Raw genomic sequence first — 17459 nt, forward strand, 5'->3', positions numbered from 1 at the left:
AACACTCGCTGATTGGAATGGAAAGCAAAATGATATAGTATAACTAAATTTGTTTAAGCTACACATACATTTTATGGACACTTGACTGTATTCTGAAGGAAAAAAGTATGGAAAAGAAGGAACATCAAAGTGTGGACTTGACGTGAATACCCATTGTCGCTCACTCTAAATCTATTTGGATGTTTAGCCTCACAGCAAATGCACCAGGCTGAAAGTCTCTAAAGAAACCATTTTGGGCTGGGCACAGTGGCTCACGTCTGTAATCCCAGCACTTTGGGAGGCTGGGGTGGGCAGATCACCTGAGGCCGGGAGTTCAAGACCAGCCTGACCAACATGGAGAAACCCCAGCTCTACTAAACATACACAATGAGGTGGCATATGCCTGTAATCCCAGCTACTCAGGAGGTTGAGGCAGGAGAATTGCTTGAATCTGGGAGGCGGAGGTTGTGGGGAGCCGAGATTGTGCCATTCTAGCCTAGGCAACAAGAGCAAAAAACTCCATCTCAAAAAAAAAAAAAAGAAACCACTTTGTCTTTAGAGACACAGAATTATCCTAAAGATGGAGAAAGGAGACAGTTTTCTTAGATATTTTTTTTAATTAACTTCTTCTGGGGCAGAGTTGATGTTGCCCTAGAAGAAGTCAATTTTTAAAAATATCTAAGAAAAGCCACCATCTGTTTTCCACTGAATTAACAGATAGTTGTGGCCATATGAAAGGCCAGAAATGACAATGGGAACAGATACAAGCCATGTTTTTAAAAGCTGAGATGTTAGAGGAGAGCACTTCCCAGTTTCAGAGTCATGGGTTTGCAACTCATCCTAACAATGCTAAAATAAGGAGATGTGGCATGAACATACTTTAAACACCTTGGTTTGTAAAGTATTCAAAACCCAGCTGGGGCACTGAGCAGCCACTTTTTCTAAGAAAACTCTTTGGGGCTGGGAATGGTGGCTCATGCCTGTAATCCCAGCATTTTGAAAGGCAGATGTGGGTGGATCACTTGAGGCCAGGAGTTCAAGATCAACTTGGCCAACATGGCAAAACCCTGTCTCTACTAAAAATATAAAATTAGCCAGGTGCAGTGGTGCATGCCTGTAGTCCCAGCTACTTGTAAGGCTGAGGCAGGAGAATCACTTGAACCCAGGAGGCAGAGGTTGCAGTGAGCCAAGATCGCACCACTGTGCTCCAGTCTGGGTGACAGAGCGAGACTCTATCTCAAAAAAAAAAAAAAAAAAAAAAAAAAACCAAGCTCTTTGGCTACCTATGACCATCACCCCTATCCTAGCATCAAGACAGGCAGAGGCAGGTGTCTATGTCTGCATTTGATCAAACTTGAACAGGAATCTGGTTCAGAAGCATCCTTTGCAGTTCCCTTTCTCCAATTGCCATCAGCCCAGCACAGCCTTGACATGTAATCCCCAAACTAGTCCTTGTCTTTTCCCCTGGGTTAGAGAGAAAAGGCAGAGCAACAATGGAACCATGATAAGAAGAGGGAAGGAGATGAAGAATTAAGGTCTGAAGAGGTAAACAGACATGGAGGCTGCACAAGAGATGGCCCAGCATGACTGCCACTCCCTGCTGCATTCATGTACTCACTCAACAAATACTGACTGGGTGTCTAATATGTGCACAATATTCTGTTAAGCATTTCTTGTGTTTCACTGTCTTAAAGGGGGATTATTTCCAGCACCTTTTTTATTAAGTCTCACTGCCTCATCTGGGGAGTAATCATGGGCTCTTCTTTATGGAGAGCCATGCTACTTACCCTACCTTCACGCAATCAGAGGCTCCCAGCCTGGGAGGCAACAAAAAGGAGAGTTCGACCACAGCTGTAGGAGGATTGCCTCAGATATGGTTGGCTTCCCAAATCAAAGTAGAGGCTGAGTTCATGGCATTCGGTGGCCCAGAAAAAAAAAAAAAAAACCACTTCACCTTCTCTGCAGATCCCTGGAGGAATATTTTTAGAAGAGAAACTTGAGAATACGTAGGGAAGCCAATAAGAGTAATTTACAGTAATACTTTATAATAATACAAGAGACTTTTGAGTTCCGAGATCGAGGACAGTGTCTGTAAGATTTCAACCCAAGCTGACACATACAGCAAGGGCTGTATGGTGAGACAGATAGAGGATCCATTTCTCTCTTTCTGATGGAAGAAGGATGCTGGCTGTCCAGTTTCCATTTCTCAAATAGCCCTTATTCTCCCTGTGGTTGAGCAAATGAAAAAAGTGCTGTTCCAAAGCCACCAAATTCATCTTTTCCTTGATCGAGCAAAAATGTGCCCATCTGTGACAGTGCAGATTTAGGCAGTTAGAAAACAAGATCACAGGCAAGGAAACCCAGCCATGATTTTCTGAATCCTATCCTCAAGACTGAAGCTAGGGTCTGTCTTGGCTGTCCTTGACATTTTATTTGTCTATATTTCTTTTTCAAAAACTGTATTTTTTTTAAAGTAATAGCACCAACAAGATAATGGCCTGACATAACTGCACCTGCATGAGGCAATGCTGAGAGGAGAAACTCAAAGAATACCCAGACCAGGACTCCAAATATTTTATTTTATTTGAGACAGGATCTTGCTCTGTTGCCCAGGCTGGAGTATAGTGGCATGATCATAGCTCACTGCAGCCTTGACCTCCCAGACTCAAGTGATCCTCCCACCTCAGCCTCCCAAGTAGCTGGGACTACAGGCATGGGCCACCATGCCCAGCTAATTTTTTAATTTTTTGTAGAGATGGGATTTTACCATATTGCCAAGGCTGGTCTTGAACTCCTGACCTCAAGTAATCCTCCCAACTTGACCTCCCAAAGTGCTGGGATTACAGGAGTGAGCCACTGCACTCGGCCTTGTCTGGTTATTTATCTCATTAAATGAAGCACTAAATCATGGTACAACCAAAAAACACAGTGCAAAATAACGTATCATTATTATTATTCCATTGCCTTGAGTCTGATTTGGTAAAACCATTTTAATGGTACAAACACTGAGAAACATAGACCTGCCAATTACCTCACTCTAACTTATAGTTTATTAGTTATGTGCTTATAGCAGAGGAAAAAGATATGTACCGACCAGTTTAAGAGCCTGAAGTACAAAGTGTGAGTTGAAGGGGAAGAGGAAGGTTTGGAATAAAAGAGAACAGACTTCCAATCCCTTATATGTGGATTTTCAGGGAAATGACAAATGAAATATAAAAACAGGGAAAAGCTTTTATCAGTTCTGGAAACCAGAGAGGGCATACCCATTCTCAAAAATGTTGAGGAATTTCTGGATGCGCTACACAGCCACAGAGCCCTGACCCCGCCTCCTACACCCAACACAAAATTCCTTCCCACACACAAATACAGAAGTCAGTGGAAGAGACCCTGACAGAAGGCCACTAGCACTTCCTTACATGGAAGGTGGGTGCAGACCAAGGGGTGGGCAGTCACATGACATCCACCTAGGGACTTCTCTTGGAGGGGGGCTATATAGTCATTTAGGCAGGGGAGTAGAATTGCTGGCAGGTTCCATCCGCCCCAAGATAAAGTTGCCAATGATGACAGTCTAAAACTCCTTCTTCGCTCTCTCCACTCCTATTCCCAGAGGTTCTGGACCTCTGATGCAGTGAGGCAAATTTACATCGAATGTAAATATTCCCTGTTCTTGTCTGTCATTTGAACCTGAAGGATTTGTACAGTTCTCCATATCAATTTCTCATAGATCTCACCTCAACTCCTACTTTATTAAAAGATAGTAAGCAATAACACAGCTTTGTCTATAAGGATGAACAAATACAGTAAAAGCCCATATAGCCAACCTGCACTAATGACTACACATTTAACCCAGTGCTCCCTGTGTCTTCAGGGAAACATACCGGCTGATACCAAGCATGCTCAGTGCTCCTGGCTCGCAGCTTCCTCCCTTGTAAGCCTGTAGGCTTCTATTCCCAGCAATTGAATAGTCAGCTTACCAACAGGCAATTTACAGAAAAGTTGTGTTACTTGTATTTGTTAATATAATCATATTTAATTAAATATGTTGTCTGATGAATATGACAATAAAAATAGTTACTTTTTTAAAAAAATAGATTGAATTATTTTAAAGATTCAATATAGATGTGTTGCTAAGATAATCTGCACTTTTTTTTTTTTCTTGAGACAAAGTCTCACTCTGTTGCCCAGGCTGGAGTGCAGTGGTACAATCTTAGTCCACTGCAACCTCCACCCCCCGGGTTCAAGTGATTCTCCTACCTCAGCCTCCCAAGTAGCTGAGATGACAGGTGCCCTCCACCATGCCTGGCTAACTTTTGTATTTTTAGTAGAGACAGGGTTTCACCATCTTGGCCAGGCTGGTCTTGAAAGCCTGACCCTTTGATCTACCCGCTTTGGCCTCCCAAAGTGCTAGGATTACAGGCGTGAACCACCATGCGCTGCCAATAATCTGCTCTTAAATTGTATATAAAAAGTGTTAATGGCAGGGAAAAATAGTAAAAAAACACCAGGATTCTTTACTCATTGTATCACAGTGTCTTTAAGGTCTTGCTCCTATCTAAAGAAACTGAAACTGGAAATCATAGGTAATTCATAATGAGTATGGTTATGAAAGAGAGATGATATGAATAATTAGTGGACCCATTTTGGAAGAAAATGCCTTGACCCTAAAGGATTGGCTAATAGAATGCACACTGGTGTTTTATTTTAAAAGATGTGTCTATATCGTTTTTATGATCCTACACCTTAACCAGCTTCTTTAGATTAACTAAGCAACTACTGATTCTGAGCGCAGTATATAAGAAGGCTACTTCCAAAAATAAATCAACAGAGCTATTAAAAGCTATTATGGTTTGGCTGAGAGCGGTGGCTCACACCTGTAATTTCAACATTTTGGGAGGCCAACGTGGGTGGATCACTTGAGGTCAAGAGTTCCAGACCAGTCTGGCCAACATGGTGAAACCCGTCTCTACCAAAAATACAAAAATTAGTCAGGCATGGTGCCATGCACCTGTAATCCCGGCTACCCAGGAGGTTGAGGCAGGAGAATTGCTTAAACCTGGGAGGCAGAGGCTGAAGTGAGCCAAGATTGTGCCACTGCACTCTAGGTTGCGTGACAAAACAAGACTCCATCTAAGAAAAAAAAAAAATTATGGTTCAAACAGGATAGACCTGAAATGAAAAAATCGAAAATGCTTCCTTTTGATTTCCTACCAAGGAGAGAAGAAATTTTAAAATGTTTGAAACCTAATTTGTCAAGTGATCAGCTTCTTACTAACTCAATGAATAACTGATTCACTGAGCGATCATCTGGCAAATACTTTATACAGGGTCTAGAGCAATTTCTCATAGCCATTTCACCAGGGCACAAGCAGGAGCAGAAGCAGATGCAATATGGACAGAGACAAAAGTAATTAAGACAAAAACCAGTGCTTTAAAAAATAAACAAACAGAAAACACTTGACCATCCCATAGAAAATGTTGAATGTTCTCAAAATTCTCCAGGTTTGGAATGTGAAAAACAGGCCAAGTTCATATTAAATAGCATTTGGCCAATGCATGCCCAGGAGGAGAACTGCAGTGACAACAGGGAAAAAGCAAAAAATATAAACCTCAGTTTTTCAGCAAAATCATTATTTGGTCAAGTGATTTTTGCAGAATTAGCTTTGGTGAGCTGGTCATTCACCAAATGGCTTTTGGTATATTCATGTTGGGTGAAGTAGCCAGCTTCCAAGGTAAAAAGGAGAGCCTTCTGGCTTGAGGTAAAGAATCACTTAACTCCAAAGTCGTTTCCATGGGGCAAGGGACAATATCTATTTGGTTTACTTAGCACTTACCCCAAGGCCCAACATATACCAGACACTCAAAAACTATGTTTCATGAGTAAACATTGAAGACTAATAATGAACGAAAAGGTTCTATGTATAAGTCAGGGCCCAGAGAGGAAAGAGCCTTGAGTGTTAGGCTATGGATGCTGCAACTGATCCTATCTGTAAAAAGGAACTCATTGAAGGCCTCTGAGCAGCAACGTAACATGACTGAAGGAAGTGCCAGGAAGATTAGCCTGTTTTTAATTATCAGAATACACTTAAAGAGAAGAAACTGCAACCCAAATGTCTCTCAATGGATGAATGAATAAACAAAATGTTGCATAGACATAAAATGGAGTATTATTCGGTCTTAAAAAGAAAGGCAGGTCGGGCGTGGTGGCTCACGCCTGTAATCCAAGCACTTTGGAGGCCAAGGCGGGCAGATCACCTGAGGTCGGGAGTTCAAGACCAGCCTGACCAACATGGTGAAACCTCATCTTAAAAAGAAAAAAAAGAAAGGCAATTCTGACATATGCTACAACATGGATGAACTTTGAGAACATCATGCAAAGTGAAATAAGCCAGCCAGGAAATGACCTATACTGTATACTTCCAACTATATGAGCTACTTTGAGTAGTTAAATTCATTGAGACAGAAAGTAGGATAGTGGTTGCCAGAAGCTGGGAGGAGGGGAAAAGGGTAGTTAGTGTTTAATGGGTACAGAGTTTCTGTTTAGGAAGATGAAACATTTCTCAAGATGGATGATGGTGATGGTTGCAGAGAATGGGAATATACTTAGTGTCACTGAACTGTGCACTTCAAAATGATTAAAATGGTCAATTTTATGTTATGTGTATTCTATCACAATAAAAAATAATCTGGAAGTCAAAGAGAACATGGCTAGATTGGAAAATTGCATTTTTCCATATGGCCGGAGCAGTTTTAAGTGTACAAGAGTTGAGTTAGAGTGATTATCAGATAGCAAGTCATGATGGACCCTAGCAACTCTGATTAAGAGTTTGGACTTGGTGCTGATATTCGAATGATTCTAACTAAAATGCTCCTACTCATTAATAGGGGGAAAAAGGAGAAAATGCTAATAGGATGATTCAAGAAGCTATGTTATTCATGCATGGTCTAATCTAGGGTCTTGGAAGTAGAAATAGAAAGGAAGAAAAGAATGGATAGCATAGGCATCACAAAGAAAGTATAGATACTTTTTTGATTGATTGGATCAGGAAAGGGGTTGAGAACAAGGAAACATCAAAGTTTTTAGCCTGGGGAACTGGAAAATAATGATAACATTAAAAGAAAAGGTATAGCCTTAAAGGAAGAGGTGATTTATAGGTAAAAGTGATGATTTTCCTATTTGACATGTTACACTGGAGATGACGATGGAAAATCCAAGCAGAGATGTCTAGTAAGCAGCTGGGGATGTAAGAAAGTGATGAACAAAGTATAATTAGTTCAAACTACCAGAGGTAGGCTGAGGACAGCCACCTTACCATATGGCAGCTGTTAAATTAATTATAGCCTTCAAATAAAAAAATTAGTATGAATGTGGTAAACAAACTGTCTTCATTGAAAACGATTGATTACTAACACAAACCCAAGTTGTTGAAAAGGTAATAAAATAACACTATATATATCCTTCGGCCTAAAATTAAGCTCAGTTTTATGTAGATGAAGTACAATGTCCTCTATATCTCATGGACAATGTCCTGGAATCACATAACTTACTGAAATATTTTTTGAAACATATCTCCTTAGATGGACAAGTGGAATCAAAAGAGAAAACTTCAGAATCTATGCTGTCAACTTTTCAAGCCAGGTTTCTCAATCCAGTTTTCTAAAATATTCAACCTGAGGCTGCCTAGTCTAGTATCAATATGCATTCATTCTAACAACATAATGTACTAAGGACTGTAAATACCCTATCCTTTGGTGATACTGTCATTCAACAAATATGAACCAAGAGCTCACTACAGATACAGAGGCAGAATTAAGAGTGCCAAGAATGCAAAGAGGAATGCCACATGACCCATACCTTAGAAAATCTCACAGTCTAGTATGGAAAAGAGGGTGAATGAAGCACTGACCCTGATCGAGCACACTTAGACCCTGATCCAGATTCCTGGTACAAGTCTCCTAACATAAATGCTCACTTACAATGTTTACCTTAGTTTTTAGAAAGATTTGATCATATTAGTCAATTGATTACAGCAAACTTTTTTTTTTTTTTGAGACAGAGTCTCACTCAGTTGCCCAGACTGGAGTGCTGTGGTGGGATCTTGGCTCACTGCAACCTCCACCTCCCAAGTTCAAGCAATTCTCCTGCCTCAGCCTCCCGAGTAGCTGGGACTACAAGCTTGCACCACTATGCCCAGCTAATTTTTGTATTTTTAGTAGAGACGAGGTTTCACTATGTTGACCAGGTTGGTCTCCAACTCTTGACCTCATGATCTGCCCGCCTTGGCCTCCCAAAGTACTGGGATTTACAGGCATGAACCACAGAGCCCAGCTGATTATAGCAAACTGTTAAATCCAATTGTTACATCCTTGGATACGTATGTAATATGCAATTATTACAATTATTACTTTAGATTATAGAGAGAGATAGGCAGCAAGAAAGGAAGGAATGAGCTATCAAGTTACCAAATAATTTTGGAGCTCCTCTCTACTTGAATTTGTAAAACTTATTATCTGATTAACTCACAATCAAAAACACTACTCAGGCCCTTCAGCTTCTGCACCTTTTACTCTCTATGTTCTTCAATCCAGCATATAAAAAAGAAAGATCGACTCTTTCTGTGAACTAATTATTTCATTAATGTATCCTTCTTGAATATCATGTCAGCTCCTCGAGGATAAGAATAACATCTTACTTTTCTTTTGAGACTCCTAGGAGCCTACAATGGTACTTATAAATATTTGCTTAATCTAATTAAAATAAATTATGTGCTATAAAATCCTGTGTCCGTCACATTGTAGAACACTGCCAGATCAGTAATTAAACATGCCATCCTTGCTTAAAGCCAAATGATTTTTTCATGATTTGCTGTTTTTTTTAATATCCAAAGTGTTACTTTTCTTTCTCACAGCCAGTTCCTACAACTCTGGAATTGACACTATTTTCATATTTCCATAATGACACCTGCTGGTAGGAGAAGAATGGATGAACTGCAGGGATTTTATTCAACTAGCTACAACCAGCCATTGTCCAGTCTGAAACAACTAATATTCCTGAAAAAGAACATCTACAAAGAGTAAATCTCAATACCTCCAAGTACCCAAGTACTAAAAATTTGAAAGAATAAGACAAGTGCTATTTCAGTACTATTTTCCAGCCAGAATTAAAATGTATTCCTGTAATCTCTGTCCAAAACAAAATTGCTGCAATTAAGAGTAGTTACTAACAAAGGCCTCAAAAGCATCAATTCAATTCTGTTAAATATTTTACTCCGTTTGTAAATCAGCATTTAAATATGACTAAAATTATTATTTTAAGGAATAAGTTCTAGTATTTGATACTACAGTAGGGAAATAATTGTTAATGATAATTTATTGTATATTTCAAATTAACTAGAAGAGAAGAATTGCAGTGTTTCCAACACAAAGAAAAAATAAATGTTTGAGGTGACAGATACCACAGTTACCCTGATTTGATCATTACACATTGTATACACATATTGAAATATCACATGTATCTCAAAAACACAACTATTAGATATGAATAAGAAAATTTTAAGAGATCATTAAAAGAGATCATTTCAGATCATTATCTGAAACTTTTTCTGTTCTTTCATATAATTAATTACTGGATTAGTGGCCCAAAAGACAATGGATGGGACATTTGGAAACACTGCTGGATTCTGACTATGCCAGGTCTCCTGCAATACCCAAATAAGAGATGTGGCTGCTGGGTTCATCTGTCCTACATTGCAAGCTTCAAGAGGGATATGATGAGGCCAGGTGCGGTGGCTCACAACTGTAATCCAGCACTTTGGGAAGCTGAGGCAGGAGGATTGCTGGAGTCCAGGAGTTCAAGATCAGCCTAGGCAACATAGTAATACTCCAACTCTACAAAAAAACAGAATTGAAAAATTAGCCAGGTGGTAGTGTGCAGCTGCAGTCCCAACTACTCAGGAGGTACTGAGGTGGGAGGATCACCTGAGCCCAGGAGGTCAAGGATAAGTCTGCAGTAAGCCATGATTGCACCACTGAACTGCAGCCTGGGTGACAGAGCTAGACACTGTCCCAAAGAAAAAAAGAGGGACAACATTATGCAACCTCTGTGCTAGCACACTACCTGACACCTGACACAGACTAAGCACCAATGAGTATTTTTAAACAAAGCATGTGTGTAGGTAGGGGCAAGGCCAGGGTGGGAACCAGGAGTGTCAATAGATTTGATCCTGGGTAGACTTTGTCCAGACAACAAAATGTTAACCAGATTAGGTGGGTTCATTCTGACAATACCTGAGTGAGCTTATTTGACTCAATAGTTTAGAAAGCAGGCAAATTAACCAGATGGCCCCCATATAAAATATGGATAATCTATATGTACACAGTTTCGTATACAGTTAATAGGTAAATGTATAACTTATTATGACACATATTACACAGACTTTTTCTTATTTCACTCACAATCCCTCTTCTGATGAGAAATCAGTCATGTGGGCTGGCAACAGGGGTCTTCAAACAACTTTTCCTCCTAACTGTCTGCAGGTTAAAGTCCAGACAGGTACGCACTCAGCTGACAGTTGACTTGTCGCTGTTTTGTCTTTGCAAGTATGCTAACTTCTCAGACTTCCCTGGATTAGCTTCAGTTTGACTTCTTTCACTTGGAGGAATCACTTGTGAGCAAAGTGTGTGAAGTAGACTGCCTCTGATTCCCCATTTCACAATGACTCCTCTTCCTCCACAACAGCAGGGCAAGGAACACAATTATCATGCTATTCATCAAAAGCTGCAATTTTCTTTCAAAAAGGAAAATCCTTTGGGCACTTTAAAAGGCATATTTCTACTCCTACTGAATGTAGATTGTAAATCAATTCAATAAATTCTACAAACACCTACTATGTACTAGCCATGGTAGGCACTGAAAAATGTAGTCTTGGATCTTGTCCTCAAGGAAAAGAGTTCATAGTCCAGTATCATAGGCATTAACCTAGTCTGCTATGATGACTAAATCACAACCTGACAGCAAGTCAGTATTTAGCTAACCTGGGGTTCCCATCCTAGCCCCACCTCACAGAGGCTATTGCTGGTGCCAAGGCATACATATTGAAAAGAATGTCCTGTTCTAGGTTCATTAGGACACCCACAAATGCCAAATTCTAGTTCCCAGATTCCTACATTTCAAGGGAGTCCAGCACCTGGTCCAGGGCTTTGTTCATCAATATTTTTTATTGAAGAATTAAGATGTATCAAAAAACTACAGTGATTCAGAATAATGTAATCCCTGGGTTATACCAAATGAGAGAGAAAGAGAGAGAGTGGGTATGTGTGTGTATCTGTAGTGGCAGGCACACTAAATTGGAATACTTTTCAGCCCAATATTCTACACAGCTAATGAAAGCACTGCATATTTTGATTTACATCTGGAGAAAACCCCATTGTGATTCATTTTGTCTCAGGTTTATTAAAGACAAGAATCCCAGCGGAAACCCCAACTCTCTACCTGCTACCCTCATATCAAAATTCATTTTGAAAGGACAACGCATTTCTTCACCTGGGTCCCTGACCTAAGATAAATCTGTAAACCATCAGAGAGAGCTCAAGGGAAGAAAAGGAAGTGATATTTATTGTTTATCACATGCCAAGAACTACACTAAGGGTTCCTTTAAGTCTCAACAATTCTGTGATGGATCACCATCCAAACTTGACAGCTGAGGAAACCAAAATTCGGAGAGGCTAAGAAACATGCTAAAGCCACACAGCTCATAGTTGCAGAATCAAGGCTTCTCCTTCCACTACAGCGTGTGGATTCCTCATCTCACAGGTACCATCAGACTGCTATGAATATATCCACAACGTAGGTGTGGAACAGGGCGGGTCCAGGCTTTATAAAACCTAAAGAGTATACAAATTTTGTGTCCCTCTTTAAGAAAAAAAAATACAAAATTAGATACAAAAAATTAATATTTATTGAGAATGAGTACAGAAATCACACAACTTACAAACTTGTTTGAAGCTGGCAAATACACAAATATTTTCTTTCAATTTACACTTATGGCTTTGAAGAAGAATATGTCCTTCCTGTCATATCTGAATTCTGTTTTTGTTTTCTTTTTTCTTTTTTTTTTTGAGACAGGGTCTCACTCTGTCGCCCAAGCTGCAGTACAGTGGTGCTATCTCAGCTCACTGCAATCTCTGCCTCCTGGGTTCAAGCAATTCTCCTACCTCAGCCTCCCAATTCACTGGTATTACAGGCGCCCACCACCACATCCAGCTAATTTTTGTATTCTTAGGAGAGATAGGTTTTCACCACATTGGCCAGGCTGGTCTTGAACTCCTGACCTCAGGTGATCCGCCCACCTTGGCCTCCTAAAGTGCTGAGATTACAGGCGTGAGCCGCTGTGCCCAGCTGTTTTTGTTTTCTTATCAGGAGGTACATGTGCAGGTTTGTTACTTGGGTATATTGTGTAATGCTAGGATTTGGGCTTCTAATGAACTCATCACCCAAATCATATCTGAATTTTGATACGAACATACAAAATTCTGAAAAAAAAATACAAAATTAACCTGAAATTAAGGCATATATGAGAACAATTCAAATATTCCCACACTGCACTGAGCTATGTAATTGGATCATTGAATTCCTCTTATACCATATGCCATGATTATTGATGAAAATGTGTGACAGTTTGTCGTGGAATGCTTGTTTCTCAGAGCATGTCCCTTGCTTTGGTGGCAATTTTGCACACCCTTTCCTCTGGAACCATCAGGCTGTCTCAGGACAAGATGCAACAAATGCAATAAGATAAATATATGAGATCCAGAATAGGAGGCAGAAATCATGTGTCTTCTCACACAGACATTCTTGCTCCATGCCTTCAGGCTCATGCTCTACAAACACAGGAATTCTGATAAAATCTACTCCACCCTATTCTCACAAAAAAGAAAATTACAAGTGTGTGTATATATATATACATATATATGTGTGTGTGTGTGTGTGTGTGTGTATACTTTTATATAATTTCACTTTTATACTTTTATATAAATTCACACACGTAGTGAATTTATAATTGTATACTCATCATCACCGCACATATTCCAAACAGGAGAGAATATATTTGGCTGGGCATCAATTCTTCTGCTCACAACTTTATGTCTGCAGAGGTAAGAATTTTCTACAGTTGAGCTTCTCAAACCTTGTTTCCAACCTCATTTTTCTCCACTACCCCATATTTCCAGCATGAGTGCCACAGGACTGGCTCCTAGCCTTAGGACCTCTGGCCTTCAACTTTGTGCCCCATCCCTGCTGGGTGAGCTGTCCAGTGGGTGGTACGAATATTCCTACAAGCCATTCCTCACCCAGATGGCTATGAAAAAGACTGTAAACTACATTAAAATATCACACTACATGTATCCCCAGTTCAACTTCCTTTAAAATAAACTACATGTATCCCTGGTTCAACTTCCTTTAGTCAGATCCAAAACGTGCCCATCACTCAGAAACCATCCGACAGGAGGAGAATGACAATGGTAAGGAAGTCAGAATGGAAAGAGAAAGCGATCTTCAGTGACTACACTTAACACATCTTGATTTTGCAAAATTTAGAAATACATATAACCAAGGGAACATACTGTTAGCCTTTGTTATATTGCTCGAAACTGGCTGCTGGTATGCAGTAGATCATGCTATAGAAAAACAGAGTTGGAAGAGGAATAATCCAAGGGCTGAGAGGACATTTGATGAGTCTAATAGGGTCTCTATATATCAAAGACTTGGTTTAAAGCAGACACTGTAAAAGGGGAGAAGAGTAAAAGTATTCTTAAAGAGTAAATGCCGTTCTTAAAGAGTAAAAGTAAATATTAAAGAGCAAAAATTGGCCAGACACAGTGGCTCATGCCTGTAATCCTAGCACTTTGGGATGCTGAGGCGGGTGGATCACCCGAGGTCAGAAGTTTGAGACCAGCCTGGTCAACATGGCGAAACACCGTCTCTACTAAAAATACAAAAATTAGCTGGGAATGGTGGTGGGCACCTATAATCCCATCTACTCAGGAGGCTGAGGCAGGAGAATTGCTTGAACCCAGGGGCAGAGGTTGAAGTAAGCCACTTCACTTCAGCCTAGGTGAAAGAGCGTAACTCTGCCTCAAAAAACAACAACAGCAACAACAAAACAAAACAAAAAAGTTAAAATCATCTATGTCTCAATTATTTTAACAAACTACTGTCGACAAACAAAACTCCTACAAATGTCGCCTCCACAATTCACTCTAAAAGAACTTCGGAGACCAACACAGCACAGTACAATAACTAAGATCAGCCTCTTGGCCTTTTTTCTCCCCCTTCATGTTGGTAGTTTCCTATTTTGCACACATGCTTATAAAGGGGCACTTTGTAGAGAAGCTAGCAATACTATTGTCCCATGTATTATTTTTGAGAGCCTAATATGGACTGCAAGGTTATTATTGTCTGCCTGTCCCCACTTTGTCAGCTCATCAAAGCTTAAATGCCTAGTTTCAGGGAAGGCAAACTGGTTTTCATCAAGGACTGAAAAAATAAATATGATCCTTCACAAAAAGAAAGTGTGAGGTCCCTGTATTCTATTGGATATTGCCTGTAGAGTTGATCCTTCAAAGGAAAATATCCATTAATTTCAGCTCCAAAGGATACACGTATTGGCTCCACAGGATTTTCAGCCTTCATTTACATGCCTTATATAAACAACTGCCTCTTTCCCCTCCTGTTGCTACCTGAATTGGGTGGGATGGGCCAGGAGCTTGAGAATGCCTCTCTGTCCAGACACAGATACTCTGCAAACAAATCCTACAATCCTGCAACTCCAGAAAGAATCTCTCTCCTAATTTCTAAACATAAATATACAACACAAGCTTTTCTAACATCTGTGAAGTTGAAAACAGACAAAAAATACCCACCATGCTTGCTTAGGACATTAAGGCAAAATCACATCACAAATTTTCTTGCCATACACTGGTCCACCAAAAAAGGAAACTAACAAAATTTAGTTCCTGGCTACCATATGCCAGAAACTTTCATACGTGCTTCATGCACAACCTTTCAAGGTAAATACTATTATCCATATTTTATAAATAAGAAAACTGAGGCTCAGAGAAATGAAGACATTTTTCTCAAGATCTTGCAGCTCTGAAGGGGTATTCAAACAAAAGATATGACAGCTTTTGAAGTGGTACCTATGGCACTTCACTCCCCCTAAGGTGGGGAGACCATGGGCTTTGGGTTTAGCTGTTGGCTGGTACGAAACAGCAGTGTGACCTGAGACAGATGGCTGGGCCTCTTTTTTCATCCTAAGACAAAGATAAGAGTAACATCCGCTTCAGAGGTATTGCAACAGCTGAATGAGTCGTGGGTAAAGGGCTAGCAGTTAAAAGATGTTCAAGAATTTGCATTAGTTTCCCTTCTTCTCAAGCTCCTTGGAAGCATAGGCCACACTTTTTTTTTTATTTTTGCACACACCCAGCCCTTAGCAAATATCTGTGGAAATAAACTTTGCCGTGTCCAGTGTTGGTGACAGCTGACGTGGTGTTTTCAAAGCAATACTGGCATCCTTATGCCCACAATATTAAAATTCTCATTTCAACAGATTTCTTGGATGAAATATCCCATATGACAACGCAAACAGAGTAGAAAATAGATGGGAAAAGCATTTTAAAATGTATTAAGCCATCAGTTCCAGCATATCTTTTATTTAAAAAAAAAAAAAAAGAAGAAAGAAAAGAAAAAGAATTTAAGCCAGTGGAATATAAGTGAAACAGTAATTAAGTTACCGAACAAAATTCTAAGCAGCTTCATGACTCTGCAAGAGGCATGAATGGCTAGTGGGCCAGGATTATGTCTGACCCAGTAAGGTGGTCCAATGGGGTCAGGCTTCTAGGTTTCCAGACCAGCTTCTAACACACTAACCCAAGCATTAAAATTCTGGAGCCAAAAGCCCAGCCTTAAATGAAGGCACCACTAATGTAAGAAAAGGGTTCAGCTTACAAATATATGTTTTGGCAAGAATTGGTTCACTTCTCTCTATTTCCACTTCCGCTATCCTAGTCTAACCCACCATTATCTCTAGCCTAGAATTCTGCAATAGCTTTTCTAACTGATCTGCTCCTGTCCTTGACCTCTGTCATCCATTCTCACACTGCAGCCAGAGACAGCTTTTAAAAACACAAATCAGACCATGTCAGTCCCCTGGCCTCCCACAGTTCTTAGAATCAAAATCAAATTCTTCATTATGGTCTGGAAGACCTAACAGGATCTGGCCTCTTCTTATCTCTTTACTCAGAGAATAAATGAGCAAATGAATGCATGAGCGTGATACGGCAATGTTCCACCTATCTTGGATGAAGCCCAGAATGTCTTGCATAAGATGGCAGACTACTACTTCTGTCTTTTAACAGTAGACATTCCTTTTTGGAATGTCTTGAGCACACTGGGCTGTGTACAAAACACAAAAATAATTCAATCCCTACATTTCACGAGCTATATTCCAAAAAGATAGTTTTCCAAACATGGAAAGAAGAGAAGGATCTTGCCTGGCAACACTTAATCTCTTTTTACTTCTTCAGACTTAAACAGAGACTGTGGTATGCAGAGAGTCATGAACAGCTGTGAGGAAAAAAAAAAAGAACTAGGAATACTAGGAAAAAATAGATGCATGACTAGGAGAAAGAGGGAGGCAGAAATCAGTAAAAAGATAAAGATAAGGAATGGGACATGGAGGTCAGAAGAGGAAAGAAGCAAGGAGGAGGAAAGGGGGAAGCTATAGTGGCTTTCTGTCTCCTGTGACAGCCATTTGACTGGGACTCAACTGAAAAACCAGAAACCAAGATAAGCCTTTGGGCCTTGGAAGACCTATGACTATCTAGAAATGGAATTTAGTGGCTAGAAGAGCCATATATGTACACTTGTCTCTCTGAGTGGATGGATGAACAGAAGGCAAGAGTTATGGTTGGATAATATTCCACCATGACTGCTTTCATTCACCTCCATTTCTGAAAATAATTTCCCTAACAGTCCTCAAGTTTTCATAGACACTGACTATACAAGAACAACATCGCGTAAGTGAGGAAGTAAGAGATGGGGAAGCCTCCTTCCATTCTCCCTATCCCCCTTCTTACAGAGTTTTGGAGTCAACCACCAATAAAGTAAGAGCAGCAGACTACAGTTATTTAGCTCTTTAAATAATGCCGCTGTTCCTTCCTTTTTCTAAACTTCTAAAGCATTTGTGTATTATACACTGTCTTTTCTCATTATTTAACTGGTTCCAGTGCCTTCTGTCTCTTAATAAATTATAAGTTCCTTGAGGGTAGAAACCATGTATTCTTTTTTTCATTTGCATCCCCACAGTGCTTAGCATAGGATCAGAAACATCAAAAACATTCAGGAAACACTCACTGCTCTAAATATGATCAAGTGCTTTAAGGGATTGCCAATTTATTCATTTTCATTTTTAAAATTTGTGTTTATT

This window comes from Sapajus apella, unplaced genomic scaffold (assembly GCF_009761245.1).
Source record: "Sapajus apella isolate SASKATOON/1434 unplaced genomic scaffold, GSC_monkey_1.0 scaffold32, whole genome shotgun sequence".
In the NCBI taxonomy this organism is placed as follows: Eukaryota; Metazoa; Chordata; class Mammalia; order Primates; family Cebidae; genus Sapajus; species Sapajus apella.